Source organism: Ascaphus truei, chromosome 2 (assembly GCF_040206685.1).
Source record: "Ascaphus truei isolate aAscTru1 chromosome 2, aAscTru1.hap1, whole genome shotgun sequence".
NCBI lineage: Eukaryota > Metazoa > Chordata > Amphibia > Anura > Ascaphidae > Ascaphus > Ascaphus truei.
The window spans coordinates 474,312,766-474,332,614 of record NC_134484.1 but is presented as its reverse complement, the minus strand read 5'-3'; the positions used below and the strand labels follow the sequence as shown (position 1 = coordinate 474,332,614).

The window sequence follows — 19,849 nt, the reverse complement described above, 5'->3', positions numbered from 1 at the left end:
TACTATGTCCCAGGCCTTAGGCTGGGGCCGGGGTACCGCAGACCGCGGTGAGGTGTCCGCACGCTGAGCGCACAGACTGCCTTAAGGCAGCGTTCGCGTCCATGCGCTGTGCGGGCGGAGGCAAGAGGTAGGGCGCGTTGCGTGAGAAATCAGTTAAACTGATTTCTCAGCGCGACAGACAGGTCACGTGACCGCTTTGCTCAGACGGCGAACCAGCTCCGTGACGTCACTGGCACGCCCCTAGACACGCACACGGACGGCGTGCGCACCATGGCCAAAAAACGCACCCGCTTCAAGCGTGTCACGGCCGCGCGCGCCTCCGCACCGGCGAAGGTACTATGGACCTGGCCAAACTCTCATGCTAACATCTGTACAGTGCCGGCGACAGCGACGTCGCGTCAAAACAAATGCATTGCCGGCGTCATGTGCGCTTATAGTAAGCGCAACGCGACGGAGCGACGGCTTGGGCGCGATCGCTGTAAGTCATCTCAGTTTGATTTTTCCAGCGACCACAGCGTGAGGTCGCCGTCACTATAAGCGCACGACAGCGGCAGTGCATTTGTTTTGACGCGATGTCGCATCGCTGTCGCCGGCACTATAAGCGCGGACTTAGGAAGGCGGAGAGGGTCAGCCCCCCCCCTCCCCGACATGGCAGCGCCCCCCCCCCCCCCCTCCGAACCTCTTGGAACAACATGTGAGTTTGTCGCATCCCCAGTGGGTGTTTGTAGTATTGTGCCTCATACTTTGTTTCCTCCTCACTGCCAGCCTCACTACGTGCTGTGACGCGCCCCCCCCTCCCCGACATGGCAGCGCCCCCCCCTCCCCGACATGGCCGCGCCCCCCCCCTCCCCGACATGGCCGCGCCCCCCCCCTCCCCGACATGGCCGCGCCCCCCCCCTCCCCGACATGGCCGCGCCCCCCCCCTCCCCGACATGGCCGCGCCCCCCCCCTCCCCGACATGGCCGCGCCCCCCCCCTCCCCGACATGGCCGCGCCCCCCCTCCCCGACATGGCCGCGCCCCCCCTCCCCGACATGGCCGCGCCCCCCCTCCCCGACATAGCCGCGCCCCCCCCGACATAGAGGCGCCCCCCCCGACATAGCCGCGCCCCCCCCGACATAGCCCCCCCGACATAACCGCGCCCCCCCCCGACAGCCGCGCCCCCCCGACATAGCCGCGCCCCCCCCGACATAGCCCCCCCCCGACATAACCGCGCCCCCCCGACAGCCGCGCCCCCCCCGACATAGCCGCCCCCCCCGACATAGCCGCGCCCCCCCGACATAGCCGCCCCCCGACATGCCGCGCCCCCCCCGACATGCCGCGCCCCCCCCGACATAGCCGCGCCCCCCCCGACATAGCCGCGCCCCCCCGACATAGCCGCGCCCCCCCCGACATAGCCGCGCCCCCCCCCCGACATAGCCGCGCCCCCCCCCCGACATAGCCGCGCCCCCCCCCGACATAGCCGCGCCCCCCCCCGACATAGCCGCGCCCCCCCGACATAGCCGCCCCACCCCCCGACATAGCCGCCCCCCCCCCCCGACATAGCCGCGACCCCCCCCCGACATAGCCGCGACCCCCCCCCCCGACATAGCCGCGCCCCCCCGCCATAGCCGCGCCCCCCCCCCCGCCATAGCCGCGCCCCCCCCCAGCCATAGCCGCGCCCCCCCCAGCCATAGCCGCGCCCCCCCCGCCATAGCCGCGCCCCCCCGACATAGCCGCGCCCCCCCCCCCGACATAGCCGCGCCCCCCCCCCGACATAGCCGCGCACCCCCCCGACATAGCCGCGCACCCCCCCGACATAGCCGCGCCCCCCCCCCGACATAGCCGCGCCCCCCCCCCGACATAGCCGCGCCACCCCCCCACCCCGACATAGCCGCGCCCCCCCCCCCGACATAGCCGCGCCCCCCCCCCCCGACATAGCCGCGCCCCCCCCCCCCCCGACATAGCCGCGCCCCCCCCCCGACATAGCCGCGCCCCCCCCCCCCGACATAGCCGCGCCCCCCCCCCCGACATAGCCGCGCCCCCCCCCCCCGACATAGCCGCGCCCCCCCCCCGACATAGCCGCGCCCCCCCCCCCCGACATAGCCGCGCCCCCCCCCCCCGACATAGCCGCGCCCCCCCCCCGACATAGCCGCGCCCCCCCCCCCCGACATAGCCGCGCCCCCCCCCCGACATAGCCGCGCCCTCCCCCCCGACATAGCCGCGCCCCCCCCCCCCGACATAGCCGCGCCCCCCCCCCCGACATAGCCGCGCCCCCCCCCCCGACATAGCCGCGCCCCCCCCCCCGACATAGCCGCGCCCCCCCCCCGACATAGCCGCGCCCCCCCCCCCGACATAGCCGCGCCCCCCCCCGACATAGCCGCGCCCCCCCCCGACATAGCCGCGCCCCCCCCGACATAGCCGCGCCCCCCCCCCGACATAGCCGCGCCCCCCCCCCGACATAGCCGCGCCCCCCCCGACATAGACGCGCCCCCCCCCGACATAGCCGCGCCCCCCCCCCCCGACATAGCCGCGCCCCCCCCCCGACATAGCCGCGCCCCCCCCCCCCGACATAGCCGCGCCCCCCCCCCCGACATAGCCGCGCCCCCCCCCCCGACATAGCCGCGCCCCCCCCCCGACATAGCCGCGCCCCCCCCCCCGACATAGCCGCGCCCCCCCCCCCGACATAGCCGCGCCCCCCCCCCCCGACATAGCCGCGCCCCCCCCCCCGACATAGCCGCGCCCCCCCCCCCCGACATAGCCGCGCCCCCCCCCCCGACATAGCCGCCCCCCCCCCCCGACATAGCCGCGCCCCCCCCCCCCCCGACATAGCCGCGCCCCCCCCCCCCGACATAGCCGCGCCCCCCCCCCCCCGACATAGCCGCGCCCCCCCCCCCGACATAGCCGCGCCCCCCCCCCGACATAGCCGTGCCCCCCCCCCCGACATAGCCGCGCCCCCCCCCCCGACATAGCCGCGCCCCCCCCCCCGACATAGCCGCGCCCCCCCCCGACATAGCCGCGCCCCCCCCCCCCCGACATAGCCGCGCCCCCCCCCCGACATAGCCGCGCCCCCCCCCCCCCCCGACATAGCCGCGCCCCCCCCCCCGACATAGCCGCGCCCCCCCCCCGACATAGCCGCGCCCCCCCCCCCGACATAGCCGCGCCCCCCCCCGACATAGCCGCGCCCCCCCCCCGACATAGCCGCGCCCCCCCCCCGACATAGCCGCGCCCCCCCCCCGACATAGCCGCGCCCCCCCCCCGACATAGCCGCGCCCCCCCCCGACATAGCCGCGCCCCCCCCCCCGACATAGCCGCGCCCCCCCCCCGACATAGCCGCGCCCCCCCCCCGACATAGCCGCGCCCCCCCCCCGACATAGCCGCGCCCCCCCCCCGACATAGCCGCGCCCCCCCCCGTCGTAGTCCCGCTCCCCCCGTCGTAGTCCCGCTCCCTACCGGTTTGACCACGCCCCCGTACCTAAAAACGGCTCCCTTCAGACCGCAGCCGTGCACGCGCCGCCTGACACTTCCCCGCGCGCGCACGGAGCCGCTGTGTGATGTGGGAGAAAGTCACTGATAATGTGACAGCAAACACAGGGAGAGAAGCCACTGCTTAACCCCGCCCCCATCCTCTGTCTGCGCCAATCACAGGAGAGCAGCTAAAAAACCCGCCCCCATCCCCCGTCTGCGCCAATCACAGGAGAGAAGCTAAAGACCTCGCACATATCCGTCTGCGCCAATCACAGGAGCAGCTAAAGACACTGATCCCGCCCCAATCCCCTGTCTGCACCAATCACGGGAGAGCAGCTGAAGGAGCAGAGAGTGACAGCCCAGGGGAGAGACACCTCCCAGCAAGGAGCAGAGAGAGACAGCCCAGGGGAGCTGAGAGACAGCCCAGGGGAGAGACACCTCCCAGCAAGGAGCAGAGAGAGACAGCCCAGGGAGCTGAGAGACAGCCCAGGGGAGAGACAACTCCCAGCAAGGAGCAGAGAGAGACAGCCCAGGGGAGAGACACCTCCCAGCAAGGAGCAGAGACACCTCCCAGCAAGGAGCAGAGAGACAGCCCAGGGGAGCTGAGAGACAGCCCAGGGGAGAGACACCTCCCAGCAAGGAGCAGAGAGAGACAGCCCAGGGGAGCTGAGAGACAGCAGCACAATCCGGATCCCAGAGGTATCCTTAGTCACTATTACAGGGGCGCAGATAACTCAGTGCCCGGGACCTGCTTATTTGGGTAAATGTTGAGATGTTATAAATCTCCAGACCAGCGTGTTACATAATGACGCGTCTCATTGCCAGGGAGACCTGGGGCGGGTTATACCATGTATTCCTAATGCCTGTTAGGATAAGGCCGCGCGTATAGTGCCCGCGATGGGACGGGTTATACCATGTATTCCTAATGCCTGTTAGGATAAGGCCGCGCGTATAGTGCCCGCGATGGGACGGGTTATACCATGTATTCCTAATGCCTGTTAGGATAAGGCCGCGCGTATAGTGCCCGCGATGGGACGGGATATACCATGTATTCCTAATGCCTGTTAGGATAAGGCAGCGCGTATAGTGCCCGCGATGGGACGGGTTATACCGTGTATTCCTAATGCCTGTTAGGATAAGGCCGCGCGTATAGAGCCCGCGATGGACGGGTTATACCGTGTATTCCTAATGCCTGTTAGGATAAGGCCGCGCGTATAGTGCCCGCGATGGGACGGGATATACCATGTATTCCTAATGCCTGTTAGGATAAGGCCGCGCGTATAGTGCCCGCGATGGGACGGGATATACATGTATTCCTAATGCCTGTTAGGATAAGGCCGCGCGTATAGCGCCCGCGATGGGACGGGTTATACCATGTATTCCTAATGCCTGTTAGGATAAGGCCGCGCGTATAGCGCCCGCGATGGACGGGATATACCATGTATTCCTAATGCCTGTTAGGATAAGGCCGCGCGTATAGCGCCCGCGATGGGACGGGATATACCATGTATTCCTAATGCCTGTTAGGATAAGGCCGCGCGTATAGTGCCCGCGATGGGACGGGATATACCATGTATTCCTAATGCCTGTTAGGATAAGGCCGCGCGTATAGCGCCCGCGATGGGACGGGTTATACCATGTATTCCTAATGCCTGTTAGGATAAGGCCGCGCGTATAGTGCCCCGCGATGGGACGGGTTATACCACGTATTCCTAATGCCTGTTAGGATAAGGCCGTGCGTATAGTGCCCGCGATGGGACGGGATATACCATGTATTCCTAATGCCTGTTAGGATAAGGCCGCGCGTATAGTGCCCGCGATGGGACGGGTTATACCATGTATTCCTAATGCCTGTTAGGATAAGGCCGCGCGTATAGTGCCCGCGATGGGACGGGATATACCATGTATTCCTAATGCCTGTTAGGATAAGGCCGCGCGTATAGCGCCCGCGATGGGACGGGATATACCATGTATTCCTAATGCCTGTTAGGATAAGGCCGCGCGTATAGCGCCCGCGATGGAGGGGATATACCATGTATTCCTAATGCCTGTTAGGATAAGGCCGCGCGTATAGTGCCCGCGATGGGACGGGATATACCATGTATTCCTAATGCCTGTTAGGATAAGGCCGCGCGTATAGTGCCCGCGATGGGACGGGTTATACCATGTATTCCTAATGCCTGTTAGGATAAGGCCGTGCGTATAGTGCCCGCGATGGGACGGGTTATACCATGTATTCCTAATGCCTGTTAGGATAAGGCCGCGCGTATAGTGCCCGCGATGGGACGGGTTATACCATGTATTCCTAATGCCTGTTAGGATAAGGCCGCGCGTATAGTGCCCGCGATGGACGGGTTATACCATGTATTCCTAATGCCTGTTAGGATAAGGCCGCGCGTATAGTGCCCGCGATGGGACGGGTTATACCATGTATTCCTAATGCCTGTTAGGATAAGGCCGCGCGTATAGCGTCCGCGATGGGACGGGATATACCGTGTATTCCTAATGCCTGTTAGGATAAGGCCGCGCGTATAGTGCCCGCGATGGGACGGGTTATACCATGTATTCCTAATGCCTGTTAGGATAAGGCCGCGCGTATAGTGCCCGCGATGGGACGGGTTATACCATGTATTCCTAATGCCTGTTAGGATAAGGCCGCGCGTATAGTGCCCGCGATGGGACGGGATATACATGTATTCCTAATGCCTGTTAGGATAAGGCCGCGCGTATAGTGCCCGCGATGGGACGGGTTATACCATGTATTCCTAATGCCTGTTAGGATAAGGCCGCGCGTATAGCGTCCGCGATGGGACGGGTTATACATGTATTCCTAATGCCTGTTAGGATAAGGCCGCGCGTATAGTGCCCGCGATGGGACGGGTTATACCATGTATTCCTAATGCCTGTTAGGATAAGGCCGCGCGTATAGCGTCCGAGATGGGACGGGTTATACCATGTATTCCTAATGCCTGTTAGGATAAGGCCGCGCATATAGCGTCCGCGATGGGACGGGTTATACCATGTATTCCTAATGCCTGTTAGGATAAGGCCGCGCGTATAGCGCCCGCGATGGGACGGGATATACCATGTATTCCTAATGCCTGTTAGGATAAGGCCGCGCGTATAGTGCCCGCGATGGGACGGGATATACCGTGTATTCCTAATGCCTGTTAGGATAAGGCCGCTTGTATAGTGCCCGCGATGGGACGGGTTATACCATGTATTCCTAATGCCTGTTAGGATAAGGCCGCGCGTATAGTGCCCGCGATGGGACGGGTTATACCATGTATTCCTAATGCCTGTTAGGATAAGGCCGCGCGTATAGTGCCCGCGATGGGACGGGTTATACCATGTATTCCTAATGCCTGTTAGGATAAGGCCGCGCGTATAGCGCCCGCGATGGGACGGGATATACCATGTATTCCTAATGCCTGTTAGGATAAGGCCGCGCGTATAGTGCCCGCGATGGGACGGGTTATACCGTGTATTCCTAATGCCTGTTAGGATAAGGCCGCGCGTATAGTGCCCGCGATGGGACGGGATATACCATGTATTCCTAATGCCTGTTAGGATAAGGCCGCGCGTATAGCGCCCGCGATGGGACGGGATATACCATGTATTCCTAATGCCTGTTAGGATAAGGCCGCGCGTATAGTGCCCGCGATGGGACGGGTTATACCATGTATTCCTAATGCCTGTTAGGATAAGGCCGCGCGTATAGCGCCCGCGATGGGACGGGATATACCATGTATTCCTAATGCCTGTTAGGATAAGGCCGCGCGTATAGTGCCCGCGATGGGACGGGTTATACCATGTATTCCTAATGCCTGTTAGGATAAGGCCGCGCGTATAGTGCCCGCGATGGGACGGGATATACCATGTATTCCTAATGCCTGTTAGGATAAGGCCGCGCGTATAGTGCCCGCGATGGGACGGATTATACCACGTATTCCTAATGCCTGTTAGGATAAGGCCGCGCGTATAGTGCCCGCGATGGGACGGGTTATACCATGTATTCCTAATGCCTGTTAGGATAAGGCCGCGCGTATAGCGCCCGCGATGGGACGGGATATACCATGTATTCCTAATGCCTGTTAGGATAAGGCCGCGCGTATAGTGCCCGCGATGGGACGGGATATACCATGTATTCCTAATGCCTGTTAGGATAAGGCCGCGCGTATAGTGCCCGCGATGGGACGGGTTATACCATGTATTCCCAATGCCTGTTAGGATAAGGCCGCGCGTATAGTGCCCGCGATGGGACGGGTTATACCATGTATTCCTAATGCCTGTTAGGATAAGGCCGCGCGTATAGTGCCCGCGATGGGACGGGTTATACCATGTATTCCTAATGCCTGTTAGGATAAGGCCGCGCGTATAGTGCCCGCGATGGGACGGGATATACCATGTATTCCTAATGCCTGTTAGGATAAGGCTGCGCGTATAGTGCCCGCGATGGGACGGGTTATACCGTGTATTCCTAATGCCTGTTAGGATAAGGCCGCGCGTATAGCGCCCGCGATGGGACGGGTTATACCATGTATTCCTAATGCCTGTTAGGATAAGGCCGCGCGTATAGCGCCCGCGATGGGACGGGATATACCATGTATTCCTAATGCCTGTTAGGATAAGGCTGCGCGTATAGCGCCCGCGATGGGACGGGTTATACCATGTATTCCTAATGCCTGTTAGGATAAGGCCGCGCGTATAGTGCCCGCGATGGGACGGGATATACCATGTATTCCTAATGCCTGTTAGGATAAGGCCGCGCGTATAGCGCCCGCGATGGGACGGGTTATACCATGTATTCCTAATGCCTGTTAGGATAAGGCCGCGCGTATAGCGCCCGCGATGGGACGGGATATACCGTGTATTCCTAATGCCTGTTAGGATAAGGCCGCGCGTATAGCGCCCGCGATGGGACGGGTTATACCATGTATTCCTAATGCCTGTTAGGATAAGGCCGCGCGTATAGTGCCCGCGATGGGACGGGTTATACATGTATTCCTAATGCCTGTTAGGATAAGGCCGCGCGTATAGTGCCCGCGATGGGACGGGATATACCATGTATTCCTAATGCCTGTTAGGATAAGGCCGCGCGTATAGTGCCCGCGATGGGACGGGTTATACCATGTATTCCTAATGCCTGTTAGGATAAGGCCGCGCGTATAGTGCCCGCGATGGGACGGGATATACCATGTATTCCTAATGCCTGTTAGGATAAGGCCGCGCGTATAGCGCCCGCGATGGGACGGGTTATACCATGTATTCCTAATGCCTGTTAGGATAAGGCCGCGCGTATAGCGCCCGCGATGGGACGGGTTATACCATGTATTCCTAATGCCTGTTAGGATAAGGCCGCGCGTATAGTGCCCGCGATGGGACGGGTTATACATGTATTCCTAATGCCTGTTAGGATAAGGCTGCGCGTATAGTGCCCGCGATGGGACGGGTTATACCATGTATTCCTAATGCCTGTTAGGATAAGGCCGCGCGTATAGTGCCCGCGATGGGACGGGTTATACCGTGTATTCCTAATGCCTGTTAGGATAAGGCCGCGCGTATAGTGCCCGCGATGGGACGGGTTATACCATGTATTCCTAATGCCTGTTAGGATAAGGCCGCGCGTATAGTGTCCGCGATGGGACGGGATATACCATGTATTCCTAATGCCTGTTAGGATAAGGCCGCGCGTATAGTGCCCGCGATGGGACGGGTTATACCATGTATTCCTAATGCCTGTTAGGATAAGGCCGCGCGTATAGTGATCGCGATGGGACGGGATATACCATGTATTCCTAATGCCTGTTAGGATAAGGCCGCGCGTATAGTGCCCGCGATGGGACGGGATATACCATGTATTCCTAATGCCTGTTAGGATAAGGCCGCGCGTATAGTGCCCGCGATGGGGCGGGATATACCATGTATTCCTAATGCCTGTTAGGATAAGGCCGCGCGTATAGTGCCCGCGATGGGACAGGATATACCGTGTATTCCTAATGCCTGTTAGGATAAGGCCGCGCGTATAGTGCCCGCGATGGGACGGGTTATACCATGTATTCCTAATGCCTGTTAGGATAAGGCCGCGCGTATAGTGCCCGCGATGGGACGGGTTATACCATGTATTCCTAATGCCTGTTAGGATAAGGCCGCGCGTATAGCGCCCGCGATGGGACGGGTTATACCATGTATTCCTAATGCCTGTTAGGATAAGGCCGCGCGTATAGCGCCCGCGATGGGACGGGATATACCATGTATTCCTAATGCCTGTTAGGATAAGGCCGCGCGTATAGTGCCCGCGATGGGACGGGATATACCATGTATTCCTAATGCCTGTTAGGATAAGGCCGCGCGTATAGTGCCCGCGATTGGACGGGATATACCATGTATTCCTAATGCCTGTTAGGATAAGGCCGCGCGTATAGTGCCCGCGATGGGACGGGATATACCATGTATTCCTAATGCCTGTTAGGATAAGGCCGCGCGTATAGTGCCCGCGATGGGACGGGTTATACCGTGTATTCCTAATGCCTGTTAGGATAAGGCCGCGCGTATAGCGCCCGCGATGGGACGGGTTATACCATGTATTCCCAATGCCTGTTAGGATAAGGCCGCGCGTATAGGGCCCGCGATGGGACGGGTTATACCATGTATTCCTAATGCCTGTTAGGATAAGGCCGCGCGTATAGTGCCCGCGATGGGACGGGTTATACCGTGTATTCCTAATGCCTGTTAGGATAAGGCCGCGCGTATAGTGCCCGCGATGGGACGGGTTATACCGTGTATTCCTAATGCCTGTTAGGATAAGGCCGCGCGTATAGTGCCCGCGATGGGACGGGTTATACCGTGTATTCCTAATGCCTGTTAGGATAAGGCCGCGCGTATAGTGCCCGCGATGGGACGGGTTATACCATGTATTCCTAATGCCTGTTAGGATAAGGCCGCGCGTATAGTGCCCGCGATGGGACAGGATATACCATGTATTCCTAATGCCTGTTAGGATAAGGCCGCGCGTATAGTGCCCGCGATGGGACGGGATATACCATGTATTCCTAATGCCTGTTAGGATAAGGCCGCGCGTATAGTGCCCGCGATGGGACGGGATATACCATGTATTCCTAATGCCTGTTAGGATAAGGCCGCGCGTATAGTGCCCGCGATGGGACGGGTTATACCATGTATTCCTAATGCCTGTTAGGATAAGGCCGCGCGTATAGCGCCCGCGATGGGACGGGATATACCATGTATTCCTAATGCCTGTTAGGATAAGGCCGCGCGTATAGCGCCCGCGATGGGACGGGATATACCATGTATTCCTAATGCCTGTTAGGATAAGGCCGCGCGTATAGTGCCCGCGATGGGACGGGATATACCATGTATTCCTAATGCCTGTTAGGATAAGGCCGCGCGTATAGTGCCCGCGATGGGACGGGTTATACCATGTATTCCCAATGCCTGTTAGGATAAGGCCGCGCGTATAGTGCCCGCGATGGGACGGGATATACATGTATTCCTAATGCCTGTTAGGATAAGGCCGCGCGTATAGTGCCCGCGATGGGACGGGTTATACCGTGTATTCCTAATGCCTGTTAGGATAAGGCCGCGCGTATAGTGCCCGCGATGGGACGGGTTATACCATGTATTCCTAATGCCTGTTAGGATAAGGCCGCGCATATAGTGCCCGCGATGGGACGGGTTATACCATGTATTCCTAATGCCTGTTAGGATAAGGCCGCGCGTATAGTGCCCGCGATGGGACGGGTTATACCATGTATTCCTAATGCCTGTTAGGATAAGGCCGCGCGTATAGTGCCCGCGATGGGACGGGATATACCATGTATTCCCAATGCCTGTTAGGATAAGGCCGCGCGTATAGTGCCCGCGATGGGACGGGTTATACCATGTATTCCTAATGCCTGTTAGGATAAGGCCGCGCGTATAGTGCCCGCGATGGGACGGGTTATACCATGTATTCCTAATGCCTGTTAGGATAAGGCCGCGCGTATAGTGCCCGCGATGGGACGGGATATACCATGTATTCCTAATGCCTGTTAGGATAAGGCCGCGCGTATAGCGCCCGCGATGGGACGGGTTATACCATGTATTCCTAATGCCTGTTAGGATAAGGCCGCGCGTATAGCGCCCGCGATGGGACGGGTTATACCATGTATTCCTAATGCCTGTTAGGATAAGGCCGCGCGTATACCGTCCGCGATGGGACGGGATATACCATGTATTCCTAATGCCTGTTAGGATAAGGCCGCGCGTATAGCGCCCGCGATGGGACGGGTTATACCATGTATTCCTAATGCCTGTTAGGATAAGGCCGCGCGTATAGTGCCCGCGATGGGACGGGTTATACATGTATTCCTAATGCCTGTTAGGATAAGGCTGCGCGTATAGTGCCCGCGATGGGACGGGTTATACCATGTATTCCTAATGCCTGTTAGGATAAGGCCGCGCGTATAGTGTCCGCGATGGGACGGGATATACCATGTATTCCTAATGCCTGTTAGGATAAGGCCGCGCGTATAGTGCCCGCGATGGGACGGGTTATACCATGTATTCCTAATGCCTGTTAGGATAAGGCCGCGCGTATAGCGCCCGCGATGGGACGGGTTATACCATGTATTCCTAATGCCTGTTAGGATAAGGCCGCGCGTATAGCGCCCGCGATGGGACGGGTTATACCACGTATTCCTAATGCCTGTTAGGATAAGGCCGTGCGTATAGTGCCCGCGATGGGACGGGATATACCATGTATTCCTAATGCCTGTTAGGATAAGGCCGCGCGTATAGTGCCCGCGATGGGACGGGATATACCATGTATTCCTAATGCCTGTTAGGATAAGGCCGCGCGTATAGTGCCCGCGATGGGACGGGTTATACCATGTATTCCTAATGCCTGTTAGGATAAGGCCGCGCGTATAGTGCCCGCGATGGGACGGGATATACCATGTATTCCTAATGCCTGTTAGGATAAGGGCGCGCGTATAGCGCCCGCGATGGGACGGGTTATACCGTGTATTCCTAATGCCTGTTAGGATAAGGCCGCGCGTATAGCGCCCGCGATGGGACGGGTTATACCGTGTATTCCTAATGCCTGTTAGGATAAGGCCGCGCGTATAGTGCCCGCGATGGGACGGGTTATACTATGTATTCCTAATGCCTGTTAGGATAAGGCCGCGCGTATAGCGCCCGCGATGGGACGGGTTATACCATGTATTCCTAATGCCTGTTAGGATAAGGCCGCGCGTATAGTGCCCGCGATGGGACGGGTTATACCACGTATTCCTAATGCCTGTTAGGATAAGGCCGCGCGTATAGCGCCCGCGATGGGACGGGTTATACCATGTATTCCTAATGCCTGTTAGGATAAGGCCGCGCGTATAGTGCCCGCGATGGGACGGGTTATACCATGTATTCCTAATGCCCGTTAGGATAAGGCCGCGCGTATAGTGCCCGCGATGGGACGGGTTATACCGTGTATTCCTAATGCCTGTTAGGATAAGGCCGCGCGTATAGCGCCCGCGATGGGACGGGTTATACCGTGTATTCCTAATGCCTGTTAGGATAAGGCCGCGCGTATAGTGCCCGCGATGGGACGGGTTATACATGTATTCCTAATGCCTGTTAGGATAAGGCCGCGCGTATAGTGCCCGCGATGGGACGGGTTATACATGTATTCCTAATGCCTGTTAGGATAAGGCCGCGCGTATAGCGCCCGCGATGGGACGGGATATACATGTATTCCTAATGCCTGTTAGGATAAGGCCGCGCGTATAGTGCCCGCGATGGGACGGGTTATACCATGTATTCCTAATGCCCGTTAGGATAAGGCCGCGCGTATAGCGCCCGCGATGGGACGGGTTATACCATGTATTCCTAATGCCTGTTAGGATAATGCCGCGCGTATAGTGCCCGCGATGGGACGGGTTATACCATGTATTCCTAATGCCTGTTAGGATAAGGCCGCGCGTATAGCGCCCGCGATGGGACGGGATATACCATGTATTCCTAATGCCTGTTAGGATAAGGCCGCGCGTATAGTGCCCGCGATGGGACGGGTTATACCATGTATTCCTAATGCCTGTTAGGATAAGGCCGCGCGTATAGCGCCCGCGATGGGACGGGTTATACCATGTATTCCTAATGCCTGTTAGGATAAGGCCGCGCGTATAGCGCCCGCGATGGGACGGGTTATACCATGTATTCCTAATGCCTGTTAGGATAAGGCCGCGCGTATAGCGCCCGCGATGGGACGGGATATACCATGTATTCCTAATGCCTGTTAGGATAAGGCTGCGCGTATAGTGCCCGCGATGGGACGGGTTATACCATGTATTCCTAATGCCTGTTAGGATAAGACCGCGCGTATAGTGCCCGCGATGGGACGGGTTATACCATGTATTCCTAATGCCTGTTAGGATAAGGCTGCGCGTATAGCGCCCGCGATGGGACGGGTTATACCGTGTATTCCTAATGCCTGTTAGGATAAGGCCGCGCGTATAGCGCCCGCGATGGGACGGGTTATACCGTGTATTCCTAATGCCTGTTAGGATAAGACCGCGCGTATAGTGCCCGCGATGGGACGGGTTATACCATGTATTCCTAATGCCTGTTAGGATAAGGCCGCGCGTATAGCGCCCGCGATGGGACGGGTTATACCGTGTATTCCTAATGCCTGTTAGGATAAGGCCGCGCGTATAGCGCCCGCGATGGGACGGGTTATACCATGTATTCCTAATGCCTGTTAGGATAAGGCTGCGCGTATAGCGCCCGCGATGGGACGGGTTATACCGTGTATTCCTAATGCCTGTTAGGATAAGGCTGCGCGTATAGTGCCCGCGATGGGACGGGATATACCGTGTATTCCCAATGCCTGTTAGGATAAGGCCGCGCGTATAGCGCCCGCGATGGGACGGGTTATACCGTGTATTCCTAATGCCTGTTAGGATAAGGCTGCGCGTATAGCGCCCGCGATGGGACGGGTTATACCGTGTATTCCTAATGCCTGTTAGGATAAGGCCGCGCGTATAGCGCCCGCGATGGGACGGGTTATACCATGTATTCCTAATGCCTGTTAGGATAAGGCCGCGCGTATAGTGCCCGCGATGGGACAGGATATACCATGTATTCCTAATGCCTGTTAGGATAAGGCTGCGCGTATAGCGCCCGCGATGGGACGGGTTATACCATGTATTCCTAATGCCTGTTAGGATAAGGCCGCGCGTATAGTGCCCGTGATGGGACGGGTTATACCATGTATTCCTAATGCCTGTTAGGATAAGGCTGCGCGTATAGTGCCCGCGATGGGACGGGTTATACCACGTATTCCTAATGCCTGTTAGGATAAGGCCGCGCGTATAGTGCCCGCGATGGGACGGGATATACCATGTATTCCTAATGCCTGTTAGGATAAGGCCGCGCGTATAGTGCCCGCGATGGGACGGGATATACCATGTATTCCTAATGCCTGTTAGGATAAGGCCGCGCGTATAGTGCCCGCGATGGGACGGGTTATACATGTATTCCTAATGCCTGTTAGGATAAGGCTGCGCGTATAGTGCCCGCGATGGGACGGGTTATACCGTGTATTCCTAATGCCTGTTAGGATAAGGCCGCCCGTATAGCGCCCGCGATGGGACGGGTTATACCGTGTATTCCTAATGCCTGTTAGGATAAGGCCGCGCGTATAGTGCCCGCGATGGGACGGGTTATACCATGTATTCCTAATGCCTGTTAGGATAAGGCCGCGCGTATAGTGCCCGCGGTGGGACGGGTTATACCGTGTATTCCTAATGCCTGTTAGGATAAGGCCGCGCGTATAGTGCCCGCGGTGGGACGGGTTATACCGTGTATTACTAATGCCTGTTAGGATAAGGCCGCGCGTATAGCGCCCGCGATGGGACGGGTTATACCGTGTATTCCTAATGCCTGTTAGGATAAGGCCGCGCGTATAGCGCCCGCGATGGGACGGGTTATACCGTGTATTCCTAATGCCTGTTAGGATAAGGCCGCGCGTATAGCGCCCGCGATGGGACGGGTTATACCGTGTATTCCTAATGCCTGTTAGGATAAGGCCGCCCGTATAGTGCCCGCGATGGGACGGGATATACCATGTATTCCTAATGCCTGTTAGGATAAGGCCGCGCGTATAGTGCCCGCGATGGGACGGGATATACCATGTATTCCTAATGCCTGTTAGGATAAGGCCGCGCGTATAGTGCCCGCGATGGGACGGGATATACCATGTATTCCTAATGCCTGTTAGGATAAGGCCGCCCGTATAGCGCCCGCGATGGGACGGGATATACCATGTATTCCTAATGCCTGTTAGGATAAGGCCGCGCGTATAGTGCCCGCGATGGGACGGGTTATACCATGTATTCCTAATGCCTGTTAGGATAAGGCCGCGCGTATAGTGCCCGCGATGGGACGGGATATACCATGTATTCCTAATGCCTGTTAGGATAAGGCCGCGCGTATAGTGCCCGCGATGGGACGGGATATACATGTATTCCTAATGCCTGTTAGGATAAGGCCGCGCGTATAGTGCCCGCGATGGGACGGGATATACATGTATTCCTAATGCCTGTTAGGATAAGGCCGCGCGTATAGTGCCCGCGATGGGACGGGATATACCATGTATTCCTAATGCCTGTTAGGATAAGGCCGCGCGTATAGTGCCCGCGATGGGACGGGATATACTATGTATTCCTAATGCCTGTTAGGATAAGGCCGCGCGTATAGTGCCCGCGATGGGACGGGATATACCATGTATTCCTAATGCCTGTTAGGATAAGGCCGCGCGTATAGTGCCCGCGATGGGACGGGTTATACCGTGTATTCCTAATGCCTGTTAGGATAAGGCCGTGCGTATAGTGCCCGCGATGGGACGGGATATACCATGTATTCCTAATGCCTGTTAGGATAAGGCCGCGCGTATAGTGCCCGCGATGGGACGGGTTATACATGTATTCCTAATGCCTGTTAGGATAAGGCCGCGCGTATAGTGCCCGCGATGGGACGGGTTATACATGTATTCCTAATGCCTGTTAGGATAAGGCCGCGCGTATAGTGCCCGCGATGGGACGGGTTATACCGTGTATTCCTAATGCCTGTTAGGATAAGGCTGCGCGTATAGCGCCCGCGATGGGACGGGTTATACCGTGTATTCCTAATGCCTGTTAGGATAAGGCCGCGCGTATAGTGCCCGCGATGGGACGGGATATACCGTGTATTCCTAATGCCTGTTAGGATAAGGCCGCGCGTATAGTGCCCGCGATGGGACGGGATATACCGTGTATTCCTAATGCCTGTTAGGATAAGGCCGCGCGTATAGTGCCCGCGATGGGACGGGATATACCGTGTATTCCTAATGCCTGTTAGGATAAGGCCGCGCGTATAGTGCCCGCGATGGGACGGGTTATACCATGTATTCCTAATGCCTGTTAGGATAAGGCCGCGCGTATAGTGCCCGCGATGGGACGGGTTATACATGTATTCCTAATGCCTGTTAGGATAAGGCTGCGCGTATAGTGCCCGCGATGGGATGGGTTATACATGTATTCCTAATGCCTGTTAGGATAAGGCCGCGCGTATAGCGCCCGCGATGGGACGGGTTATACCGTGTATTCCTAATGCCTGTTAGGATAAGGCTGCGCGTATAGCGCCCGCGATGGGACGGGTTATACCGTGTATTCCTAATGCCTGTTAGGATAAGGCCGCCCGTATAGTGCCCGCGATGGGACGGGTTATACCACGTATTCCTAATGCCTGTTAGGATAAGGCCGCGCGTATAGTGCCCGCGATGGGACGGGATATACCATGTATTCCTAATGCCTGTTAGGATAAGGCCGCGCGTATAGTGCCCGCGATGGGACGGGATATACCATGTATTCCTAATGCCTGTTAGGATAAGGCCGCGCGTATAGTGCCCGCGATGGGACGGGATATACCATGTATTCCTAATGCCTGTTAGGATAAGGCCGCGCGTATAGTGCCCGCGATGGGACGGGATATACCATGCATTCCTAATGCCTGTTAGGATAAGGCCGCGCGTATAGTGCCCGCGATGGGACGGGATATACCATGTATTCCTAATGCCTGTTAGGATAAGGGCGCGCGTATAGTGCCCGCGATGGGACGGGTTATACCATGTATTCCTAATGCCTGTTAGGATAAGGCTGCGCGTATAGTGCCCGCGATGGGACGGGTTATACATGTATTCCTCATGCCTGTTAGGATAAGGCTGCGCGTATAGTGCCCGCGATGGGACGGGTTATACCGTGTATTCCTAATGCCTGTTAGGATAAGGCCGCGCGTATAGTGCCCGCGATGGGACGGGTTATACATGTATTCCTAATGCCTGTTAGGATAAGGCCGCGCGTATAGTGCCCGCGATGGGACGGGTTATACCGTGTATTCCTAATGCCTGTTAGGATAAGGCCGCGCGTATAGTGCCCGCGATGGGACGGGTTATACATGTATTCCTAATGCCTGTTAGGATAAGGCCGCGCGTATAGTGCCCTCGATGGGACGGGATATACATGTATTCCTAATGCCTGTTAGGATAAGGCCGCGCGTATAGTGCCCGCGATGGGACGGGTTATACCATGTATTCCTAATGCCTGTTAGGATAAGGCCGCGCGTATAGTGCCCGCGATGGGACGGGATATACCATGTATTCCTAATGCCTGTTAGGATAAGGCCGCGCGTATAGTGCCCGCGATGGGACGGGTTATACATGTATTCCTAATGCCTGTTAGGATAAGGCCGCGCGTATAGTGCCCGCGATGGGACGGGATATACATGTATTCCTAATGCCTGTTAGGATAAGGCCGCGCGTATAGTGCCCGCGATGGGACGGGATATACCATGTATTCCTAATGCCTGTTAGGATAAGGCCGCGCGTATAGCGCCCGCGATGGGACGGGATATACCACGTATTCCTAATGCCTGTTAGGATAAGGCCGCGCGTATAGTGATCGCGATGGGACGGGATATACCATGTATTCCTAATGCCTGTTAGGATAAGGCCGCGCGTATAGTGCCCGCGATGGGACGGGTTATACCATGTATTCCCAATGCCTGTTAGGATAAGGCCGCGCGTATAGTGCCCGCGATGGGACGGGTTATACCATGTATTCCTAATGCCTGTTAGGATAAGGCCGCGCGTATAGTGCCCGCGATGGGACGGGTTATACCATGTATTCCTAATGCCTGTTAGGATAAGGCCGCGCGTATAGCGCCCGCGATGGGACGGGTTATACCATGTATTCCTAATGCCTGTTAGGATAAGGCCGCGCGTATAGTGCCCGCGATGGGACGGGATATACCATGTATTCCCAATGCCTGTTAGGATAAGGCCGCGCGTATAGTGCCCGCGATGGGACGGGTTATACCATGTATTCCTAATGCCTGTTAGGATAAAGCCGCGCGTATAGTGCCCGCGATGGGACGGGTTATACCATGTATTCCTAATGCCTGTTAGGATAAGGCCGCGCGTATAGTGCCCGCGATGGGACGGGTTATACCATGTATTCCCAATGCCTGTTAGGATAAGGCCGCGCGTATAGTGCCCGCGATGGGACGGGTTATACCATGTATTCCTAATGACTGTTAGGATAAGGCCGCGCGTATAGTGCCCGCGATGGGACGGGTTATACCGTGTATTCCTAATGCCTGTTAGGATAAGGCCGCGCGTATAGCGCCCGCGATGGGACGGGTTATACCATGTATTCCTAATGCCTGTTAGGATAAGGCCGCGCGTATAGTGCCCGCGATGGGACGGGATATACCATGTATTCCCAATGCCTGTTAGGATAAGGCCGCGCGTATAGTGCCCGCGATGGGACGGGTTATACCATGTATTCCTAATGCCTGTTAGGATAAAGCCGCCCGTATAGTGCCCGCGATGGGACGGGTTATACCATGTATTCCTAATGCCTGTTAGGATAAGGCCGCGCGTATAGTGCCCGCGATGGGACGGGATATACATGTATTCCTAATGCCTGTTAGGATAAGGCCGCGCGTATAGTGCCCGCGATGGGACGGGATATACCATGTATTCCTAATGCCTGTTAGGATAAGGCCGCGCGTATAGCGCCCGCGATGGGACGGGATATACCACGTATTCCTAATGCCTGTTAGGATAAGGCCGCGCGTATAGTGATCGCGATGGGACGGGATATACCATGTATTCCTAATGCCTGTTAGGATAAGGCCGCGCGTATAGTGATCGCGATGGGACGGGATATACCATGTATTCCTAATGCCTGTTAGGATAAGGCCGCGCGTATAGTGCCCGCGATGGGACGGGTTATACCATGTATTCCTAATGCCTGTTAGGATAAGGCCGCGCGTATAGTGATCGCGATGGGACGGGATATACCATGTATT

The 19,849-nt window shown here is 57.7% G+C and overlaps 1 protein-coding gene across 3 annotated transcripts in view; it reads left to right on the top strand.

The window, feature by feature from the left end:
• The first annotated feature begins 3,666 nt into the window (after positions 1-3,666).
• LOC142488342 (uncharacterized) overlaps positions 3,667-19,849 on the top strand; it is a 75,263-nt gene continuing 59,080 nt past the window's right edge. Inside the window, exon 1 of one of the 3 annotated variants that reach the window (XM_075588735.1) lies at positions 3,667-4,144. The gene's annotated coding sequence lies outside the window, so the exon portion shown is untranslated. The remainder of the gene's footprint in view (positions 4,145-19,849) is intronic. The other 2 variants (XM_075588734.1, XM_075588736.1) reach the window with 2 other exon arrangements.